General features: G+C 44.0%; 1 long non-coding RNA gene across 2 annotated transcripts in view; it reads left to right on the forward strand.

Moving 5' to 3' along the window:
• The window catches only part of LOC144680338 (uncharacterized), a 590,442-nt gene that overhangs the window by 553,888 nt on the left and 12,503 nt on the right, over positions 1-24,051 (forward strand). The window contains exon 4 of one of the 2 annotated variants that reach the window (XR_013576538.1): positions 23,363-23,407. The exons of the other annotated variant lie outside the window; for it this stretch is intronic. This is a non-coding gene — a long non-coding RNA (uncharacterized LOC144680338). The remainder of the gene's footprint in view (positions 1-23,362; positions 23,408-24,051) is intronic. 2 annotated transcript variants of the gene reach the window in all.

Here is a 24,051-nt window from a genome sequence, read left to right on the forward strand (position 1 = left end):
GAGGTTGGATTTGGTGGGAGAATGGAGGTTGGGGCGGGGGAAGAGAAAGGCCAGAGTTGGAAGGGGAAAGGAGGCTGGAATGGGGGTTGGTGGGATCAAAGGCCAGTGGGAGGGTTGGGGGGGGTCGGAGGGTGGTTGGTCATAGAGACATGCTATCTTGTTGGGGAATAGGGGATAGGAATTGAAAGGCTCTGGAGGTGGAGGTGATGGAAAACATCAGTTGGGGGTGGTGGCGGGAGGTGGCACTGGTGGTGATGCAGGTGGCACATCCAGGGAGCACAGAGATCTGAAGGAGGGATTGAAAAGACAAGGTGGGAGTGGGTGAAGTGGTGAGAGTGGGGAGATTGCAAAGGAGAAGAGCATAGCTCATAGATTCATAGACATTTACAGCACAGAAGGAGGTCATTTGACCCATCATGTCCACACCGGTCAACAAAGTTCTGAGTACACTAATCCCATTTTCCAGCGCTTGGCCCATAGCCCTGGCGGCTATGGCAACGCAAGTGAATATCTAAATACTTCTTAAATGCTATGAGAATTTCTGACTTGACCACCCTTTCAGGAAGTGAGTTCTAGGCTCCCACCACTCTCTGGGTGAAAATATTTCTCCTCAACTCCCCTCTTAGACTTCTACCTATCAACTTAAATCTATGCTCCTTGGTTACTGACCCTGCTACTAATGGAAAAAGTGCCTTCCATCCATCCTATCTATGCCCCTCATAATCTTATACCTCTATGAGGGGCATAGATAGGATGGATGGAAGGCACTTCGCTGCTCCAAGGAAAACAACCCCAGCCTATCCAATCTTTCCTCATTGCTCTGGCCCTCCAGACAAGGCAGCATCCTGGTAAATCTCCTCTGCACCCTCTCCAGTGCAATCACATCCTTCCTATGATGTGGTGACCAGAACTACATGCAATACTCCAGTTGTGGCCTAACCAGCGTTTTATCCAGTTCCAGCATAACCTCCCTGTTCCTGTTTTCTACGCCTCGGCTAATAAAGGCAAGTATCCCATATGCCTCCTGAACCATCTTATCTACCTCCCCTGCTATCTTCAGGGATCTGTGGATATGCACACAAAATCCCCCTGATCTTCAGTACTTTCCAGGGTCCTACCATTCATAGTGTAATCTCTTGCCTTGTTAGCCCTCCCCATGTACATTACCTCACACTTTTCCGTGTTGAATTCCATTTGCCACTGCACTGCCCACCTGACCAGTCCATTGATGTCCTCCTGCAGTTTACAGCTATCCTTCTCACCATTTATCACCCTGCCAATTTTCGTGTCACCCGTGAACTTCTTGATCATACATCCTACATTTAAGTCCAAATCATTTATGTACATCACAAACAGCAAGGGCCCCAGCACCGAGCCCTGTGGAACCCCACTGGAAACAGACTTCTAGTCACAGAAACATCCCTCTACCATCACCCTCTGCTTCTTGCCTCTCAGCTAATTTTGGATCCAATGTGCAACTTTGCCTTGGATCCCATGGGCTCTTACTTTCTTGACCACTCTGTCATGAGGGACCTTATCAAAAGCCTTGCTAAAGTCCATGTAGACCACATCAAATGCATTACCCTCATCAACACTCCTGGTTACATCCTCAAAAAATTCGATCAAATTTGTCAAACACGACCTTCCCTTAACAAATCCATGCTGACTATCCCTGATTAATCCTTGTCTCCCCAAGTGCAGATATACCCTGTCCCTCAGAATTCTTTCTAGTAACTCCCCCACGACTGAGGTTAGACTGACTGGCCTGTAATTTGCTGGTCTATCCCTTCCTCCCTTTTTTAATAATGGGACAACGTTAGTCCCCTGGCACCTCACCAGTGGCCAAAGAGGATTTGAAAATTACTGCCAGGGCCACTTATATCTCTTCCCTTGCATCCCTCAACAGCTTGGGATACATCTCATCCGAGCCTGTGGATTTATCCACTTTTAAGCCCGCTAAACCTGCTAGTACCTCCACTCTCTCTATGTTAATTTCCTCTAATACTTCACAGTCCTCCACACTGATGTCTATACCTGCATCATCCTTTTCCATTGTGAAAACCAATGCAAAGTATTCATTGATGAATGTACCCATGTCTTCCTGCACCACGCACAGATTACTTCTATGGTCCCTAATTGGCCCTGCTCTTTCCTTAGTTATTCTCTGTCTCTTTATATATTAAAAAAAAACCTTTGGGTTTTCCTTTATTCTATCCACCAATGCTTTCTCATGCAATCTCTTAGCTTTCCTAATTTCCTTTTTAAGTTCCCCCCTTTTTATACTCATTTTTTTATTCATTCATGGAATGCGGGTATCACTGGCTAGGCCAGCATTTATTGTCCATCTCTAATTGCCCTTTTTCAGAGAGCATTTAAGAGCCAACCACATCTCTGTGGGTCTGGAGTCACATGTAGGCCAGACCAGGTAAATACAGCAGATTTCCTCCCCTGAAGGACATTAATGAACCAGATGGGTTTTTACAATGATCAACAAGACAATAGTTTCATGGTCATCATTAGACTTTTAATTCCAGGTTATTTTTTATAAATTGAATTCAAATTCCACCATCTGTTGTAGTGGGATTTGAACCCAGGTCCCACAAAGCATTATCCAGATTCTCTGGATTACTAGTCCAGTGGCAATACCATTATCCCATCACCTCCCCCATCTAGGGACTCTGGTATTTTGAGCCCTTGGTAATCTGCCATAAGCTTCTCTTTTTTTCTTATTCCTAACCTTTATGTCCCTTGACATCCAGGGTTCTCCGGACTTGGTCCCCACTTTGTCTTTATGGGAACATATTTGCCCTGTACTCTCGCTATTTCCTCCTTGAATGCATCCCACTGCTCTGACACAGTTTTATCTGCAAGTAGCTGCTCCCAGTCCACTTGGGCCAAATCATATCTCATCTTAGTAAAATTAGCTTTTCCCCCATTTAGGACTTTTACTCCCAGCCTAACCTTATCCTTTTCCATAACTATCCTAAGTCTAACTGAGTTATGGTCGCTAACTCCAAAATGTCCCCCTATTGATAGGCTTTCCGCCTGCCCAGCCTCATTTCCGAATATTGGGTCCAGAACTGCCCCCTCCCTTGTTGGGCTTTCTCGTCGCATTCTGAGATCCACACTCAGTGCCATGTGCCGCCATATGAACACACTCGACCTCTCCCTCCAGCAGCACCGCCGCATCCTTTTTCAAAGCTGCGCGTGCCCCCAGTTTCATTTTATTCTTTGTCTCATCCGACGCCTCAACAAGAAACTTTGTCTCTTTCTTTCAGGTGCAAAGGAACGCAAGCTCTAACAACTCACCGACACCAACACCCATCCAGGACCCTCCACCCCTGCCTGTCCCTCTGTCCCCATCCCGTCTTCCAGTCCCAGCCCCGGCCGTGTATTCACCATACCCCCTGACCTTCCTCTCTCCGACGCTGAACGTTCAATGCTCAGCACAGGACTTCGTTTCATACCCTTATGCCCTCATCTCAATGAATTTCGGGCTCGGCACGATGCTGAACTCTTCTTCCGCCGCCTTGGTCTCCGTGCTCACTTCTTTGGGCAGGGGTCCTCTCCCCGTTCAACGGATCCTTTTACGCACCTCCAATATTCTCCCTCCACCTGGACCCCTCCCTCTGGATTCTTACCTTCTCTTGATCTTTTCATTGATAACTGTCGGCGTGACATTAGTCGTCTCAATTTCTCTGCTCCTCTCACCCACTCTAACCTGTCTCTCTCTGAACTTGCTGCACTCCGTTCTCTCAGGTCCAACCCTGACATTGTCATCAAACCCGTTGACAAGGGTGGTGCTGTTGTTGTCTGGCGCACTGACCTCTACCTCGCAGAGGCTGAGCGTCAACTCGCAGACACTTCCTCCTACCTCTCCCTGGACCATGACCCCACCACTGAACAGCAAGCCATTGTTTCCAGGACTGTTACTGACCTCATCTCCTCTGGAGTTCTTCCTTCCACAGCTTCTAACCTGATAATCTTCCCAACCTCGGATGGCCCGCTTCTACCTCCTACCCAAAATCCACGAACAGGACTGTCCCGCCAGACCGATCGTGTCAGCCTGTTCCTGCCCCACGGTACTCATTTCTTGCTATCTTGACTCCATTCTCTCTCCCCTTGTCCAGTCCCTTCCCACCTACATCCGTGATTCCTCTGACACCCTACATCATATCAACAATTTCCAGTTCCCTGGCCCCAACCGCCTTTTCTTCATCATGGACGTCCAATACCTCTACACCTCCAACCCCACCAGGATGGTCTGATGGCTCTCCGCTTCTTCCTTGAACAGAGGCCCGAATAATCCCCATCCACCACTACTCTCCTCCGTCTGGCTGAACTTGTTCTCACACTGAACAATTTCTCTTTAAACTCCTCTCACTTCCTCCAAATAAAAGGTGTGGCTATGGGTACCTGCATGGGCCCCAGCTATGCCTGTCTCTTTGTGGGGTATGTGGAACATTCCTTGTTCCAGTCCTACTCCGGCCCCCTCCCACAACGCTTTCTCTGGTACACTGATGATTACTTCGGTGCTGCTTCATGCTCTCGTCTGAACCTGAAAAATTTATTAGTTTTACTTCCAATTTCCACCCCTCCATCATTTTCACATGGTCCATCTCTGACACTTCCCTTCCGTTCCTTGACCGTTCTGTCTCAATTTCTGGTGATAGACTGTCCACCAATATCCATTACAAGCCTACCGACTCCCACAGCTACCTCGACTACAGCTCCTCACACCCCGCTTCCTGTAAGGACTCCACCCCATTCTCTCAGTTCCTTCGCCTCTGTCGCATCTGTTCTGATGATGCCACTTTCAAAAACACTTTCTGACATGTCCTCCTTCTTCCTTAGCCGAGGTTTTCCACCCACAGTGGTTCACAGGACCCTCAACCGTGTCCGGCCCATCTCCCGCGCATCCGCCCTCACACCTTCTTCTCCCTCCCAGAAAAATGATAGGATCCCCCTTGTCCTCACTTATCACCCCACCAGCCTCCGCATTCAAAGGATCATCCTCCGCCATTTCCGCCAACTCCAGCTTGCCATTTCAACACTCCACCCTACTCTCATGCCCACATGTCCGTCCTTGGTTTGCTGCATTGTTCCAGTGAAGCTCAACGCAAACTGGAGGAACAGCACCTCATCTTCCGACTAGGCACTTTACAGCCTTCCGGACTGAATATTGAGTTCAACAATTTTAGATCATGAACTCTCTCCTCCATCCCCACCCCCTTTCCGATTTTCCCCCTCCTTTTTGTTTTTTCCAAGAATTTATATAGATTTTTCTTTTCCCACCTACTTCCATTATTTTTAAGTTTATTTCCATCCATTGTTTTATCTCTACCTTTTAGCCTATTTCGATCCCTTCCCCCCACCCCACCCCCACTAGGGCTATCTGTACCTTGCTCGTCCTGCTTTCTACCCTTAATTAGCACATTCCTTTAGATAATATCACCACCTTCACCACCTCTTTGTCCTTTTGTCTGTGACATGTTTTGGTTATCTCCACCTATCACTGGCCCTCTATCCAGCTCTTCTTGTCCCCCCACCCCCCGCCACCCCCCCCCCCCCCCCCCCCCCCCAAACCAACTTATGTTTCACCTCTTTTCTATTTTTACTTAGTTCTGTTGAAGGGTCATTCGGACTCGAAAAGTTAACTGTGTTCCTCTCCACAGATGCTGCCAGACCTGCTGAGTTTTTCCAGGTATTTTTGTTTTTGTTTTGGGCTTTCTACATACTGGCTAAAAATGTTCTCTGGATACAACTTAAGAATTTTGCTCCCTCCCTACCTTGCACACTAAAACTATCCCAGTTAATATTTGGATAGTTAAAATCCCCTACTATTACTGCCTTATTATTCTTATACTTCTCTAAAATTTGATTACATATTTGATCCTCTACCTCTCCCTGACTGTTTGGGGGCCTATAATACACACCCAACAGTGTTTATTTTACTTCTACCCATATGGCCTCATTTGATGAACCTTCCAAGATATCATCCCTCTTCACTGCTAGAATTGATTCCTTGATCAATATTGCGACCCCCCATCCTCTTCTATCCCTCTTTCTATCTCGTCTGAATGCCCTATCACCAGGAATGTTGAGCTGCCAATCCTTCCCTTCTTTCAGCCAAGTCTCAGTCACAGCAGACTCCCACATGCCTATCTGTGCCCTCAGCTCACCTGTCTTATTCCTCAGGATCCTTGCATTAAAATATATTCCATTTAGCCTTGCTAAACTCACTTCCTTCTTATCTAGCCTATGTTTCCTCTGCCTTCCAGACTCACTTACTAGCATTTTATCTTCTAATTCCATCTCAGCTTCTCTCCCCTCTGAACTGCTTTTCAGGATCCCGTTCCCCTGCCAATTTAGTTTAAATCCGCCCCAACAGCACTAGGAAACCTCCCTGTGAGGATGTTGGTTCTGTTCCTGTTCAGATGAAACCCATCCAACTTGTACAGGATACGGTCTCAATGTCCCAGAAATCTAAAGCCCTCCCTCCTGCACCATCCCTCCAGCCACGCATTCATCTGCTCTATCCTTCTGTTCATATACTCACTACCAGGAGTACTCCGGAGATTACTACCTTTAAAGTCCTGCTTTTGAATTTCCTACCTAACTCCCTAAAGTCTGCTTGCAGGGCCTAATTTCTCTTTCTTCCTACGTCATTGGTCCCAACATGGACCACGACCCCTGGCTGTTCACCCGTCCCCTTCAGAATGCCCTACAGCCGTTACGTGACATCCTTGACCCCGGCACCCAAGAGGCAACATACCATCCTGGAGTCAAGCCTACGGTCATAGAAATGCCTGTCTACTCCCCTCACTAACGAATCCCCTACCACTTGCTCTTCCACACTTCCTCCCCCTCCCGGAGCTGGACCACCCAAAGTGCCATGACCTTGGCTCTGCTTGGCCTTCGCAGAGGAATCATCACTCTCACCATTTTCCAAGGCCGAAAAAAGGTTTGCGAGTGAGCTATGCCTGGGGGCAGTCTCTCACTGCCTTCCTGGTCCCCTTCTTCTGTCTGGTGGTCACCCATTCCCTCTCTGCTTGCACTTCCTTCAGCTGCGGGGTGACCACGTCCTGAAACGTGCTATCCACGAACCTCTCAGCCTCATGAATGCACCGTAATGCCCCCAGCTCCCGTTCAAGCTCCAACACCCGGAGCTCGAGTTGCTCCACATGGTCATCCGTTCCGCCAGGAGCATCAAGGATTTCCCACATAGCGTAGGATATGTAAATCATGGGACTGAGCTCCCCAGACACATCTTAACTAAATAGAATACACATCCTTGCTATTATTTCACCTTTACTCCTACTTGAGTACAGATTTTTTTTTGAAAAATATTCTTTATTCATAGAATATCTGGAAGAACATTAGAAAACTTTTCTAAATCGCCATCACAAAAAGTACAATCAGATTCAACTTTTGCACATGGATCACGAGGTGTTTCAATACAATCAATGAATATTACAATCATTTCAATATGGACATTACAAGCAATCAGACAGTGCAATGCTATCAACATATCATGTTGCACTCTGAGGTGCTTCAATACAATTATAATACAATTAGTATTCATACATACATTCATTGTGAGCTGTACAGCCCGAGGGGTCTATACAATTCCCAACCCCTCGGTGCACTATGGCAGAAATGTCTTAGACAGCGACCTTTCCCCATTCAAACTTGAGTATAGATTAGATACTAGATCCTCTAGATAGACTAGATCCTCTAGGTGCTGCAGTCTGCCTGTCCCAGGGTCCTCCTCTCGCACTGTCCTCTAGGTGCTGCTGACTGTCTGTCCCAGAGTCCTCCTCTCGCACTCTCCTCTCTCCTCAGTGAGGCACCATGGCTTGGGGGGGGAGATGGGGTATTGGGGGATGAATGGCTAATTGTGGGGTCGAGGGTAGGAAAGCAGGTTAGCTTGATGGGCCAAGGGGGTGGTCAGCGGGTTCACTACCTGCACCTCCCAGCCTATGATCAGTGCTGGATAGGCATTAACCTCCTTGGTTTAGCAGTCCTTACCACTCTGTAGCTGCTGGGTTGAATTAAGATGGAGGTAAATTCTGAGGCTCACAGCCTCATTAAAATACTAAGATGTGGGACATGCCTCTTGGGAGAAGATTGATCATCCACCCCCCCATCCCACTTCATGTTAACCAGAAATGAATGAATTTGAGCTGGGTTGTGTTCAAGTTTGAGATTTTTAACATTTAATATCCTACCGTACCTAAACTCATCTGTTTTTGAGAGTTACAATCTCTCCCCATTGCCCTCCCCCGAAAACCTAGGATTGTGGCTCTTCTCTGTTTTGCCTCTATGTTAGAATATGTCTCGATTCTTTGCTGCAATATTCAATGTGTGGTCTAACCAGAGCACGATAAACTTTGACCACTATCACTTCTAACTTATATTCTGCTATTTTGACTATGTAGTTCAACATCCCTATGACATTCTTTATTACTGCTCCTCATTGGTTGGACACATTTAATGTCAAGCTCACTGAAACTCTTAAGTCACTTTCAGTTTCATCCTTACTTACCTCAAATCCATTCATGATGTGCTCACAATGTTTATTTTTCCTTCTTAAGTGTAGCACTTTACCCTGGCTACATTAAATTTTGTTGGTCATTGTTCCATTATGTCTATTTACTTATTTTGTTCAACTTCTTCTGTAACTTCTTGACAAGTTCTTGGACGAGCTCCAGTACCTTATACTGGTGTGATCACTTTACATTGAGTTTCTAAATCCAGGTTATGTATATAAATTAAAAGAATAGCAGTCTCAGCACTGAACCCTGACTGCCACCCAATACTACTTCTAATTCGAACGTAACTCTTTTAAAGAGCATTTGCTGTTCGCTACACTTAGTCGGTTTCATATCCATTCCCTGTGTTTAACCATAATCCCCATTGTTTTGAGTTTGATTAATAGCCTTTTATGTGGAACTTAATCGAGAACCCATCAAGCTAACCTGCTTCCCTATCCTTGACCCAACAATTAGCCATTCATCCCCCAAAACCCCATCTGCCCTCCAAGCCACGGTGCCTCACTGAGTTATGATCCTATCCTTTGCAATCTCCCACTCTCATCACTTCACCCTGTTCCACCTTGTCTTTTCAACCCCTCCTGTGCTCTCTGGATGTGCCACCTGCATCACCACCAGTAAGTTCTGCTGAAAGGTCATGTTGGACTCGAAGCGTCAACTCTTTTCTTCTCCACCGATGCTGCCAGACCTGTTGAGTTTTTCCAGGTAATTCCGTTTTTGTTTTCAATCACCTCCACTTCCAGAGCATTCCAATTCCTATCCCCTATTCCCTGACAAGATCTCATGTCTCCATGCCCAACCACCCCCAAACACCCCTGCCCCCCGCTGCTGGCCTTCGATCCCATTCCAGTCCCCTTCCCCTTCGAACTCTGGCCTTTGAATGCTTAGAGGGAGTAGCAATTCAGAATATTTACTACCTTGTGCTCATCCTTAGTTTCAAACCATTTGCATCTTGCATGGTTGTCACTTCATCTCTAATTCTCCTATATTTTGTGCATTCTGAAAGATTTTTTTATTGGTTATGTTTATCCACAGTTACCTTTTTTTCCCATTCTCTCTTTGCTCCTCTGATTCCTTTTTCCTTTCTATCTCCAGAATATGTAGAAGTTATTTTTATAATTTTATCCCACTTTTAATTTGCTTGTTAATCCACTTAAAACACATCTAAACCAGCATCTATTGCCCGTATCCTAACTCACTCCAAATCCTGTTCACCCATTAACCCTGTGCTGGCTGACCTATACTGGCTTCAGGTCTAGCAACACCTCGACCTTAAAATTATTATCCTTGTGTTCAAATCCTCCATGACCTTACAGTGATATGCCACTGTAACTCCCTCCGGCCTTATTGTCCTCTGAGAGCTCTGTGTTCCTCCAACTCTGTTTGTTGGCCAGTCAGGGGCTTCTTGGCCAGTTGGGGAGGGTGGGGGTGGGGGGTCGGGCAGTCGGGGGTGAGGGAGTTGGGGGTGGTTGGCCAGTTGGGGGGTGTCAGCCAGTCGAGAGGTGTCAGCCAGTCGAGCGTGGGGCAGTGGCGATCAGCCATCTTGGGTGGGGAGTCAGTTGGTAGGGGTGCTGGGGGGTATTTTGGCCAGTTGGGGGCAGGGGGTTGTTGGCCAGTTGTGGAGTAGGGGGTGTTTGGCCAGTGGTGGGGTGGGGGGTGTTGGCCAGTTGGGGGGAGTTGGCTAGTTGGGGGCTGGGGGTTGTTAGCCAGCCGTGGAGTGGGGAGATTGGTCAGTTAAGGGGTGGGGGTGTCGGCCAGTCCGGGGGAGGGGAGTGGGGCGGTGGGGGGGTGGTGGTGGAGGGGTGGGGTTGTGTGGAGGAGGTGACAGCCAGTTGGGATAGTGGGTTGGCCAGTTTGGGAGTGGCGGGTGTTGGTGAATTGTGGTGGGGGGGCATTTGGCCATTCTGGGGGGTGGGGGGTGTTGTCCAATCAGGAGGATGTGTCAACCAGTCGGGGTGTGGGGGGTGTCAGCCAGTTGGACAGGTGGGCAGGTGTTAGGCCAATCAGGGGGTGGGCTGTCCAGTTGGCGTGTTGGAGCGTGGTCATGGGGGCTTTGGCCAGTCTGGGGGTGGGGATGTGTTGGAAGGGTTGTCGGCCAGTTGGGGAATGGGGGGGGGTGTCAGCCAATTGGACAGGTGAGGGTTGTTCAGCTAGTCGGGTGGGGGGGGAGTGGGTCAGCCAGTCGGGGAGGTGGGGAATCTTGGTCAATGAGGGGTTGGCCATTTGGGAGATGGTCGGCCAGTCAGGAGGTGGGGGTATCAGGCTGTTGGGGAATGGGGTCGGGTTGGATTGGGTTGGGTCAGGCCTGGGGGTTGTGAGAATGGATGTTATTTATTAAAAATATTTTTGGGGAATAATATGTTATTCTGTTAAGAAGGCCAGATGCCTGTGTGTGCGTGTGATTTAATTAAACTGGGCAGAGATTAAGAGGAGTCAGGTTGTCTGGGGGGTTTCAAAAATGAAACGGTCAGAGGTGCTAAGTTTGAGGTACAGGTAAATAGGTTAGATCTAATATTTGCATTTTTAGATAAGTTGAGAATGTCAAGAAGATATAATAATGTCTATAATGTTATTGGAAATTATTTTAAAATAGATTTTTAGTTGCGTCTGTGTCTATGTATGTGTATGTGTGTGTGTCTTAATTGGATTAAAGCCAGCTGGTCCAGAAGCTTTGATGTATAGAAGAGAAGTAGGTTTTAAATATTAATTAGGTAAACATAGGGAAGTTAGAAGGTTAAGTGTAAAGGGGGCAATTTGCATTTTTAAAATAAACCATTCAAAAGAATGGGTGAAATATTACACCTAGCCAAATAATGTGCTTATTTTTCTCCAAAGCTTACTAATAAAATTGGTGCTATGAAAGGGTTTTATTGTTAGAAGAGGTAAAGTTCAAAAAAACCTAGTGATACAAGGAGAATTTGCATTCAAAGAGGAAAATATGTATAAAGGAAGAAAAGACTGTTGGTAAAAGGAGAGCAATGCTAAGATCTAATGCCTCCAACCTGAGGGCTGTCTGCAAGGACCAGAGCTGAAATAAACTTATTTTGAATGCGACTGCCAAACTGTGCTTTGCCAGGGGCCTGTTTAAATCTGTGTTTTACCATTGTCTTAACAGAGGTGTAACTGGGAGTCAGATTAATTAGGGGATTTTTAGAAGTTATTCTTGTAGTAATTTGTAGACAAATGTATGTGCTTACAATCTTTTAATTAATAAATGTTTAATTTAGTTTTATAAAAACTTCTTGAGATTTTGTGGTCTTGTTATAGCTGAATTCAAAGCCTGCATCTCAAAACAAACAAATTGCAAAAATTGGTTATGACAGTTGTTTCATGTTTCTGGGATTTGAACAGTTCAGCATTTACCATCAGCTGTGTCATAATAAGAATTTGTTTGAATATCAAAGGGGAGTCAGAGGTTGAAAGAAACATGTTTGCATCTTGCAGGAGTTCCATAGGTAAATAGTAGTGGAGTTATTATATTTTATTGATCGGAAAGCAAAGACAAGGTAGAGATATAAAAGATTTTATAGTTGGAAGGATTTGAGTTTCAAAGGGATGTGAGAACAATGGAACTGGAGATGGAAGGGAGAAAAAGGGTATTGTAGAGGTACTATGGAGCGCTTAGCTAGAGATATCTCGGCTCTTAGCTAGAGATAACCCCACCCTACCAAATACGCGCCCCAGAGCATAGAAGTTACGACCAAATACTTCCCCCTTTGACTCAGTGCCAATTGTATCTGCACATGCTCCTGTGAAGCACCTGGAATGTTTTACCATAATAAGGTGCTACATAAATGCAAGTTTTTGTTATAAATGAAAGGAGTTGCTTTGGAATGTGTCTATGCCATTTAGATATTCAGAGATGGACTAGTGGATCCTGATGATATCAAAGCTGCTTGGTAAGGCTGCTCTAATTTCATTTTAAAAAATACTTTATGCTAACGATATTTCCCTTAATCTTTTGTTCATCTTTCACAAGCCAGTTCCATCATCAATAACCCTGTTTAATGTTTTAGTAGCATGAATGTCTTTTAACACCTCTGTTTTGCCTCTGTTGTCCTGAATGTTGTTCACTGGTCTTAAGTAATTAATGGGCCAATTCTCGAAGTGAGTAATAATATCAGCAATGTAGCAGTCATAGCCACCCTAGGGTTCTTCAATTAATGCATGTATGCTGCTTTCTGCAGATCTTCTGCTGAGGTTAAGGTGAACAAGTGGGAAAATCGCCATGGAGATTTACCCTTAAACTCAAAAGCAATATTGGCACTGGTGGGAACTATTTCAGTTCTTGTGCACTATGCCTCAGATTTTCTCATCAATGTAATTTTTGCACTTGGAGTGATCCATTTAATAAAAAGGAATTATTGACAATCTTAAAAAAATAGACTGTTAAAACTGGGTTAACTATTTACAACCAGTTCCCCAATAATGATAGTAACCCTGTTGAAAGATAATATCAAAAGACCAAAATAAGCAAAAGGCATGGACACAATGGGTCGAATGATCTTCTGTCCTGGAATCACTGATTCTACAGATATTAAAACTAATGTGGTTTCTTTGTAACTGACTTTCAAAGGGCATAATTATGCTTATTGCTTAAAGGATCAGTCTAAAGATTTCTTCTACCCTTGTTCTAAATACCTTTCCTTTAAACTTCTCTTAGTCCTGTCAATCACTGAAAATGGGCTGTTACTACCTTCTTTTCCCCAATCCTTCATTGCCTGTATCAAATCACCCCTTAATTCCCCTTGGTTCTCATCATTGGTGGAGGCAGAGAAAAATGTGGGCATCACTGGCTGGGCCAGCATTTATTGCCCATCCCTAATTGCCCTTGAGAAGGTGATGGTGAGCTGCCTGCTTGAAGATGATAATAAACTGCTTTTAGTTGCTGTAGAATGCAGTAAGCTCTAAGCAACACGTGTTGTTCTTCTTGGAAATCCTGACAATCCTAACAATGCAAGGCAGAGGGGGCAGATAGAGTTTCATTGGAAGAGGAGCAAATAGATGGTGGTGTACTCACTGGAATCATTACCCTCCCTGCAGAGTTTCTAAGCCCAGGACAAACAGCATGCAGTTCTCTGAGGAGCAGTGGGCTATGCTTCTCTCAGGAATTTGTCAGAGTGGGGTCACCTTCTGCAACAAGATATGAATCCAAATGGTTGCAGTCAATGTCACTGTAGCTCTGAACTTCTTTGCCTCTGGCACCTTACAGGCTGCAATAGGGGTTGCGAGAAACATCACTCAGATCATGTTTGTACTAAGCAGGTGACTGATGCCACGTTCACTAAAAGAAATACTTATATCACTTTCCCCGCAGACCATGACTGGCAGCCCTTCAGCAAGGTACTGCAAACAGCAAATGAAATAAATCTAGAACTTGCTGCCACATAGAGTAGTTAACACAGATAGCATTGACACATTTAAATGGAGGCTTGACACAAACAGATATCCCTGTTCTCTTATCGTCACTGGGTTGAAACCCTAGAACTTCCAATATAATAGCATTGTGGAAGTACCTTTACCGCAGACACTGCAGTGGTTCAAGAAGGCAGCTCACCGCCTCCTTCTTACGAGCAATGAAGGATGATCAATAAATGATGGCCATGGCAGCAATGCCCACATCCTAAAAATGGATAAAACAATTTAAATCAGGGAGCAAGGAGTAGAGGGATATGGGGCAGAGTGAGGTCAAGTGGTTAGAATGGGAGGAAACTTATGTGGAGTATAAACAGCAGTAAAAATCAATTGGAATAAATAGCCTGTGTTGCGCTATAGGTTCTAAATTTTAATTCCCAAGAATGGATTTGGAGATTTGGATTTCCAAAAGGCGTTCGATAAAATACTGCATATAAGGCTACTGAATAAGGTAAGAACCCATGGTATTGGGAGTAGTATATTAGCATGGATAGAGGATTGGCTAACTAATAGGAGACAGAGTTGGGATAAGGGGAGCATTTTCAGGATGGCAGCCTGTAATTAGTGGAGTGCCACAGGGATCAGTGTCAGGACCACAATTATTTACAATATGTATTAATGACTTGGATGAGGGAAGCGAATGTACTATCACCAAGTTTGCGGATGACACAAAAATAGGTGGGAAGGCAAGTGGTGAGGATGAAACAAGGAGTCTACAGAGAGATATAGAGAGGCTAAATGAGTGGACAAAAACTTGGCAGATGGAATATAATGTGGGAAAATGTGAGGTTATGCACTTTGACAGGAAGGATAGAGGAGCTGAATATTATTTAAATGAAGAAAGACTGCAGAAAGCTGCAGCACAGAGGGATTTGAGAGTCCTCATGAATGAATGCCAAAAAGCTAACATACAAGTTCAGCAGGTAATAGAGAAGGCAAATGGAATATTGGCCTTTATTTCAAAGGGAATGGAGTATAAAAATAGGGAAGTCTTGCTAAATCTAAACAAGGCACTAGTTAGACCACACCTAGAATACTGTGGACAGTTTTGGTCCCCTTATCTAAGGAAAGATATACTGGCATTGGAGGCAGTCCAGAGAAGGTTCACTAGGTTGATCCCAGGTATGGAGGGATTTTTTTATGAGGAGCGGTTGAGTAGGTTGGGCCTGTACTCATTGGAGTTTAGAAGAATGAGAGGCGACCTTAATGAAATATATAGAGCAGAAATTTCACCTTGGCTGGCGGGTGCGCGCCCGGCCTGCTCGAACGTGAAATGACGCACATTGACGCAGTCGCGTGATAATTTGGTCGGCAGGCACGCGCTGGAATCGGCAGCGTGCTCGTCAACAATTAAAAGGCCTGTTAAGACCATTAAAGTGTCAATTAAGTTATTTTTTTGCTGGGCGGGCAGGTGAAAAGGCCAAACGGCCTTTGCATTTTTTTGGAAACCTCATCCACAGGCGGAATGGGGTTTCCAACATCAAATAAAAATAAAATGAAATTTTTAAATTTCACTAATAACATGTCCCTACTCATGTGACAGAGTCACATGAGGGGACATGTTTTATAATATTTTTCACATCTTCGTTATTTGTTTTTGAAAACTCTTCATCTCCCTGAGGCAGTTCTGTGCCTCAGGAAGATTCTCAAGCACACCTTTCACGTGTATGCGAGAAGTTTGTGCTCACCCCGCTTGCCCTCCTCCCCCCTTTCCCGCATGGGCAGTGATGAGTGCTGCCATTTGCGTTTCACGCTGGATGGATGGCCTTTAATTGGTCCACCAGCGTGAAATCGCCTTCAGGCCTCGATCGTGGGTGGCGGTCAGCTTCCTGCCCGCCCCCACCGAGCCCACCCGACAGGGACTAAATTCTGCCCATAAGATTCTTAGGGGGTTTGACAGGGTGCATGCTGAGAGGCTGTTCCCCCTTGTGGGAGAGTCTAGAACCAGAGGGCATAATCTCAGAGTGAGGGGGCGCCCGTTTAAGACAGAGATGAGGAAAGATTTCTTCTCCCAGAGGGCAGTTAATCTGTGGAATTCTTTACTGCAGAGGGCTGTAGAGGCTGGGTTGTTAAGTATTTTCAAGGCTGAGATAGACAGATTTTGAATCAGTAAGGGAATCAAGGGTTCTGGGGAAAAGGCAGGAAAGTGGAGTTGAGGATTATCAGATCAGCCATGATCTCATTGAATGACAGAGCAGACTCGATCAGCTGAATGGCCTACTTCTGCTCTTACATCTTGTGGTCTAAGAATAGATGGATTGCAGGTGGGTTGTTAAAATAAGCTATTTTAAATTGTGATCAAAACCCAACTCCATTGCATTCTTTTTTGGGTTTAAGGGAGGTGTTAGTGGATGCCTGAGCTTAACCTACTCACTGTAAGAACATTGGAGCATATGAACATAGGATTTAGGAGCAGGAATAGGCTATTTGACAAGATCATGGCTGACCTGATTGTGGTCTCAACTCCATTTTCTTCTCGGCTCCCCATAACCCTTGACTCACTTGTCTATCAAAAATTTATCTAACTCAACTTTGAATAAATTCAATGACCCAGCCTCCACGGATTTCTGGGGAAGAGAATTCCATAGATTAACAACCCTCTGAGAGACAAACTGTTTCTTGCTTCTAGTGTACAAAATGCTTTACATGTGGTAAAAAATCTGATACATTAACAGTATACAGTATTACAATCAAATACTTAAGAACGTTTCAGCAAACATAACAGTACATTTTCTCTCTTTGTTCTTTAACTTTGACTGTGCTAAAGATAAATTGCATTCAGCTGAAATGTGACATAATGCTACATTTAATCCATACAGTTAGAGTGTGGGGCTTTAAAACTGATGATTGGATGTAACTTGGGAGCAGACAATGGGGAAGAATTCCTCAGTGCACTACATTTAGTGAAATATTTATAGATGTATTTCTGATTTTGCTACTTGTGTTGCATAATTAAAATCTCCTGCCATCTTGTGTACAACCACCTCCCCGTACATGCAGTATCATTGAGATTTGCTGCAGTGATATGAATAGGAACAATTCAGCTCGCTGGGTGAAACGTTATAATATTCCATCAGGAGATGTTTAATGCCCAAGGTGGCATCAAATCTACAGGCATGCAGCATAAACCATGGTAACAAGGAACATCGAAGAGAATCTGAGAAGTGTACAGTATAAATGTAATTCGTTTGTGAATTTGTGATAATTTGGTAAAATACATGATCCACTTTAACATGATGACTATTGGATACTGCTATATTTCATCTGACACATGTCCACCTATTCCATCAGCCAATCTATGTCCTATTGAAGTTTATCACTATCTTCATAATCCACAATACTTCCAGGTTTTGTGTCGTCCGCAAATTTTGAAATTGTTTCATGTATGCCCAAATCTAGGTAATTCATATGAATGACGAAAGGCAGTAATCGTAACGCCAATCTCTACAGAACCCCACTGTAAACTTTTCTCAAATCAGAGCAACAACTGTTCACCACTACTCCCTGTTTTCAATCACTCAGCCAATTTTGTATCCATTGCTGCTCCTGTCCCTTTTACTCCACAGGTTTTAACTTTGCTAACAAGCTTGTTATGTGGCACATTATAAAACACCATTTAAAAGTCCATGAAAATGGCATCAACTGCATTACCTTCATCAAACCTCTTTGTTACCTCATTAAAAAACACAAGCAAGTTAGTTAAACACATTTTGTCTGATCTAAATCATTGCTGGCTTTCCTCAATTAATCTACATTAATCCAAATTATTGTTTCAAAAAGCTTTCTCACCACTGAGGATGAATTGACTGGCCTGTTGTAGCTGAACTTATCCTTACACACTTTTTTAAACAAGCATATAACCTTTGCAATTTCCCACCTCTCTGCCTAAGGAGGACTGGAAGATTAGGGCCAGTGCCTTCACAATTTCTGCTATCACTCCCATCAGTATCCTTGGATGCATTTCTTCCAATCCTGGTGGCTTATGGCCTTTAAGTACATCCAGCCTATTTATCCTCTTTATCAAATTTTAGCTCATCCAGTGTCTCAACTGCCTCTTCTTTCACTATGACTTGGGCAGCATCTTCTTCCTTAGTAAAGGCAGATACAAAGTACTCATTTAGTGCCTCAGCCATACCACCTGCCTCCATGCATAAATCCCATTTTTGGCCCCTTTTTGGTCCCAGTCCTCCTTTTTCCAACCTTTTACTATATATATGCCTACAGGAGACTTTTGGATTCCCTTTTATGTTAGCAGACAGTTTCTTCTCATATGTCCTCTTTGCTTCTCTTATTCCTTCTTTAACGTTCCCTCTTAAATTTCTATATTCAGCCTGGTTCTCAATTGTATTATCTAGCTGACATCTGTCATTTGCGCTCTTTTTCTGCTTCAGAATTTCTGTTCACTTGTGAAGATGGCCCTTACCATCTATGAACATATTGTGTGTGATTGCATCGACATCATGGTCTTAACAGAAACCTGACTGAGGGGTGATGACACCTTTCCCATTAAAGAAGCCTCCCTGCCTGTGTACATCTTTCACCATTTTATCCTCCAAGACCATGTGGCTTTTATCACCAGATCATACCTTGGCCTAAGCCTCACCTGTCCTTCAAAATCATCATTTTCTACTGTCCTCCGTAGTATGATAAAAATGTCCCCACCAAAATTTCTTTACTGCTTTTCTCCCACAACCTCTGCACTGAATAACAACTCATACTTGATTTCAACCTCCGTTTCAACGTATCCTTTTCTCTCTCCTTTGAGTTGACTGCTTTCTTCTCCTCCCCAAATCACTCCCTCCATGTAAACTCCTCAACCCATCTTAGTGGCCACCCTTTGACCATGTCATCTCATGTGGTCTTGCTAGTTCCATCTTATCAACTGTAGATAAGGCTGTCTCTGATCACTTCATGATATCATTCACAACCACATCCCCCTTCCTCATGATAACCGTGCCCTTTTCTGTATCCATCCCTGGAAAAAAAAACTAGCCCTCAATTCACTTAAAAGTGCACATTCAACATAGGAACATAGGAGCAGGAGTAGGCGGTTTGGCCCATTGAGCCTGCTCTGCCATTCAATTAGGTCATAATTGGTCATCTATCTCAATGCTATCCCCATATCCCTTTACGTCATTAGTGTCCAGAAATCTACTGATTTCTGTCTTGAACATGCTCAGCAATTGATCTTCCACATTCTGTGGAATTCCAAAGATTCAGCACCCTCTGAGTGAAGAAATTCCTTCTCATTTCAGTCTTAAATGGCCTGCCACTTATTCTGAGACTTTGTCCCTTGGCTCTAGCCACACCAGCCAAGGGAAACATTCTATCTACATCTACCCTGATGTCATGCTCTGTAAGAATTTTATAGGTTTCAGTGAGATCACCTCTCATTCCTTGAAACTATAAAGGATACAGGCCCAGTTTCCTCAATCTCTCCTCATAAGAGAATCCCACCATTCCAGAGATTAGTCTGGTGAATCTCCGTTGCACTCCCTCTTTGGCAAGTATATCCTTCCTTAGATAAGGAGACCAAAACTGTACACAATACTCCAGGTGAGGTCTCACCAAGGCTCTATACAATTGCAGCAAGACTTCTTTATTCCTGTACTCAAATCCCCTTGCGATGAAGGCAAATTTTCCTAATTGCCTGCATGTTAGCTTTTAGTGACTCATGAACAAAGACACCCAGGTCCTTTTGGACATCAACATTTTCCAACATCTCACTATTTAAGAAATGTTCTGCCTTTCTGTTTTTCTACTAAAGTGGACAACTTCACACTCATCCACATTATATTCCATCTGCCATGTTCTTGCCCATTCACCTAGCTTGCCCAAGTCCCCTTGAAGCCTCTTTGCATCCACTTCACAACTTACATTCCCACCTAGTTTTGTGTCATCAGCAAATTTGGGAATATTATATTTGGTTCCCACATCCAAATCATTTATATAGGTTGTGAACAGCCATGGCCCCAGCACTGATCCTTGCGGTATCCCACTAGTAAGAGCCTGCTATCCCAAGAATGACCCGTTTATTCCTACTCTCTGTTTTCTGTCGGTTAACCAATTCTCAATCCATGCCAGTAGATTACCTGCAATCCCATGTGCTCTAATTTTGGTTACTAATCTCCTGTGTGGGGCCTTATCAAAAGCCTTCTGAAAATCCAAATACACCACATCCACTGGTTTTCCTTCAACTATGCTACAAGTAACATCCTCAAAAAAAGTCCAGCAGGTTTGTTGACTCTACCCAACCATATCATTATTTTCCCAAGTGTCTAGGTAACATATCCTATACAATATATTCTAACATTTTCCCCACTACTGATGTCAAACTGAGGTCTGCAATTCTCCGTTTTCTCTCTCATTTCCTTATGAAATAATGGGGTTACATTTGCTACTTTTCAGTCTTTAGGAACCTTTCCAGAACCTATAGAATTTTGAAAGATAATCACCAATGCACCCACGATCTCTATAGCCACCTTCTTTAATATTCTGGGATGCAGCTCATCTGGTCCAGGGGATTTATCAACTTTTAATCCAATTAATTTTTTGAGTACTATCTCTTTATTAACACTAATTTATTTCAGTTCCTTATTTTCACAAGTCCCTTGGTTCCCTAGTATTTCTGGGAGATTGTCTGTATTTTCCTGCATGAAGACAGACACAAAGTCATTGTTTAGTTTCTTCACCATTTCCCTATGCTCCATTATAAATCCTTCTGTCTCTGCCTGTAATGGACCCACATTTGTCCTTGCTAATCTTTTTCTTTTCACATAACTAAAACAACTTTTACAGCCCTCCTTCATGTTTATTGCTAGCTTGCCTTCATATTCCCTTTTCCCTTTCTTTATCAGTTTCTTGGTCCCACTTATGTGGATTCTAAATTGCTCCCAATCTTCAGGCCTACCACTTTTTCTGGAAATTTTATAAGCCACTTCCTTTGATCTAATGTAATCTTTAACTTCGTTTGTTAGCCATGGTTGATTCACCTTTCCTGTTGGGTTTAGAGGAATGTGTCTTAGACGAATGTATATTTGATGTAGACCATGTAATACTTCTTTAAATACGAACCTTTGCCTGTCTGCCATCAAATTTTTTAGCCAACTTGGCCCTCATACCTTTATAGTTTCCTTTGTTCAGATTTAAGACCCTAATTTCAGAATGAATGATATCGCATTCAAACTTAATGTAAAATTCCATCATAGTATGATCACTATTTCCTAAAGGCTCTGTTATAGCAAGGTTATTAATTAGCAATTTCTCATTACATAATATTAAATCTAAAATAGCCCAATCCCAAGTTGGTCCTTCAATGTACTGCTCCATTTTGTACACACTCCAGGAAATCATCCTCCACAATATTAGTGCTAATTAGATTTACCCAATCTTGAATCCCTCCAGTCAGGTTTCTGCCCCTGCTACAGTATCGAAACAGCTCTTATTGAAGTCACAAATGACATTGTATGTGACAGACACAGGTAAACTTTCCCTCCCCCTCCTCTTGACTCATCTGCACCCTTTGACAAGGTTGACCCCACCACCCTCCTCAATGCCTCCCCATTGTCGTCTCGCTGGATGGGATTGCTCTTACCCGGTTCCCATTTTATCTGTCTAATCATAGCCAGAGAATCACTTGCAGTGGCTTCTCTTCCTGCTCCCGCATTGTTACCTCCTTGACCCCTCCTATATCTCATCTACATACTGGCCCTCAATGACATCATCCAAAAGTACACCTTAAATTTTCACATTTACAATGACAACACTCAGCTCTAGCTCACCATCATTGACCTGTCTTTGCTCCTCCACTGCTGTGAAATTATCAGGCTGCTTATCTGACAGAACAGAAATTTATTCCAATTAAATATTGGGAAGACTGAAGCCATTGTTTATAGTCCCCGCTCCAAACTCTGTTCCCTAGCTACTCCATTCCTCTTTCTGGCAATAGACTGTGATTAAACCAGTCTATGTGCAACCTTGGTGTCACATTTGACCCCGAGGTGAGCCTCTGACCATGCCATCACTAAAATTGCCTAATTCCACCTGCATAAGAAAACCCAACTTCACCCCTATCTCAAGCTTATCTGCTGCTGAAATCCTCATTGTTGCCTTTGTTAGCTCTAGCCTTGACTATTCCAATGCATCCCTGGCTGACCTCCCACATTCTACCCTGTGTAAACTTGAGGTCATCCAAAACACTGCTGCCTATTTCCTAACTTGCAGCAAGTCCCATTCTGCTATCACCCTCTGCTCGCTAACCCCCCTGGTCAAGCATCTTAATTTCAAAATGCTCATCCTGGTTTTCAAATTCCTCCCATCTTCCTGTCTCTGTAGTCTCCTCCAGCCCCACAACCCTCTGAGATATCTACTTTCCTCTAATTACGGCATCTTGTGCATCCCCAATTTTAATCACTCCACCATTAGTGACCATGCCTTCAGTTGCCTAGTCCCCAAGCTCTGGAATATGCTATCTACACCACTCCACCTCTCTTTCTTCCTTTAAGACACTCCTTAAAACTGACCTCTTTGATCCTTTTGGTCATCTGACCTGATATCTCATGTGGTTTGGCGTCATACTTTGTTTCTTGGAACATTTTATTATATTAAAGATGCTTTACTAAGGTGAGCTATTGTTGTTTTTGTCATTCGTCTTGTGCTCGATCTCTTTCATCATCCAAGGAGCTCTGGATTATTTGTTTGTCCTACCTTTTCTTCTCCTGGGAATATACAGTGACATACCTAAACTACCTCCTCTTTAAGGGCATTACAGTTTCTGCCGGCCAATCTTTGATTCCAATTTACGTGGGCCAAAAAAAAAGAAAACAAGAAGGAAAAAATAACAATTCTTCTGTCAGGAGATCACAAAAATACCCTCTGCCCCTCCACCACCATCATCCCCCCCACTTTAGTCTCATACTTTGTGGCACGATACCCTTGACAATTCTGGTTTATGTGAGAAGCAGAGATCTGCAGGTCATACATATACTGAGGTTATATGCTGGTATCTTGTAAAATTAAACTATCAAATTAGCAGCTGGTTCAAAGTGTGTGCTGCAAAGAAGCTGTGCAACTTTCAGTTTTAAAATGAAGGACAGTATTAATAATAGTCCCAAGATTTGTGATGAACTAAGGGAGTTACAAACCACTAAGTGATAGGCCTACTTTCAAAGGAGGTGAATGAATAGCAGGAGTTCAGATGATTAAAAGGTGTTTTACATGGAATGACACTCTTGTTGCCTTGACAGATTCTAGAGATTTGTTTAATTTGATTTGAAGCTGCTATTTCTCCTGGAGAGGTGACCTGCTCCTGACTTTTGTTCCCTGCAGAGTCTGTCTCATTATGTAGCTATAAATTCTCAATCTTCTCCCTTTTGTCTCTTCTTCCCCTTAAGGCACTGACTCATTCTGGGGTACAATAATGGCAGGGCCTCATCCAGGTATCTGTTATTTGTGTGTGTGTGTGTGTGTGAGAGTCTAGACAGTGAGTGTCAGAAAGGTATTTGATCAATGAAGGTGTCAGTGCCCAGCACAATCCTGCCCTCATGTTATATTTGCATTTTCCAGCATAAGTTATTCGATAGAGGAAAGGCTGATTTTTCACCCTCACTAACTTAACGACTGTGGGGCCGATTGTCACCTACCAGCCCTCAGTACTACAACAACAAGGATCTGCTAATTTTCAGCACAAACCAGGGTTAATGACCCTCGGACCATGACGTGTATTGTTCAGTACCAAACAGGTAGTGTATTTACCTTCCCTTCCCTCAATCTATTGGGGATTGCCATTTATCCTTAATCTAATATATTGATAATTCCTGCGCGATGGCGATCACTCGAGCCATCTTCCGCTTTATCTGGAGGTCGAAAATGGATCGTGTCCGCAGGGACGCGATGTACAAGCCTCTAGATAAAGGGGGAAAAAACGTGCCCAACATCGCCCTCATACTGATGGCCACCTTTGTGTGTGGCTGCATCAAGCGGTGCGTAGACCCTCAGTACGCAAACACCAAGTGTCACTACGTGCTGAGGTTCTACCTGTCCCCGGTGTTGCGAAGGATGGGTCTGGCCACGCTGCCGCGGA

The sequence above is a fragment of the Cetorhinus maximus genome, chromosome 5 (assembly GCF_964194155.1).
Source record: "Cetorhinus maximus chromosome 5, sCetMax3.hap1.1, whole genome shotgun sequence".
Taxonomy (NCBI): domain Eukaryota; kingdom Metazoa; phylum Chordata; class Chondrichthyes; order Lamniformes; family Cetorhinidae; genus Cetorhinus; species Cetorhinus maximus.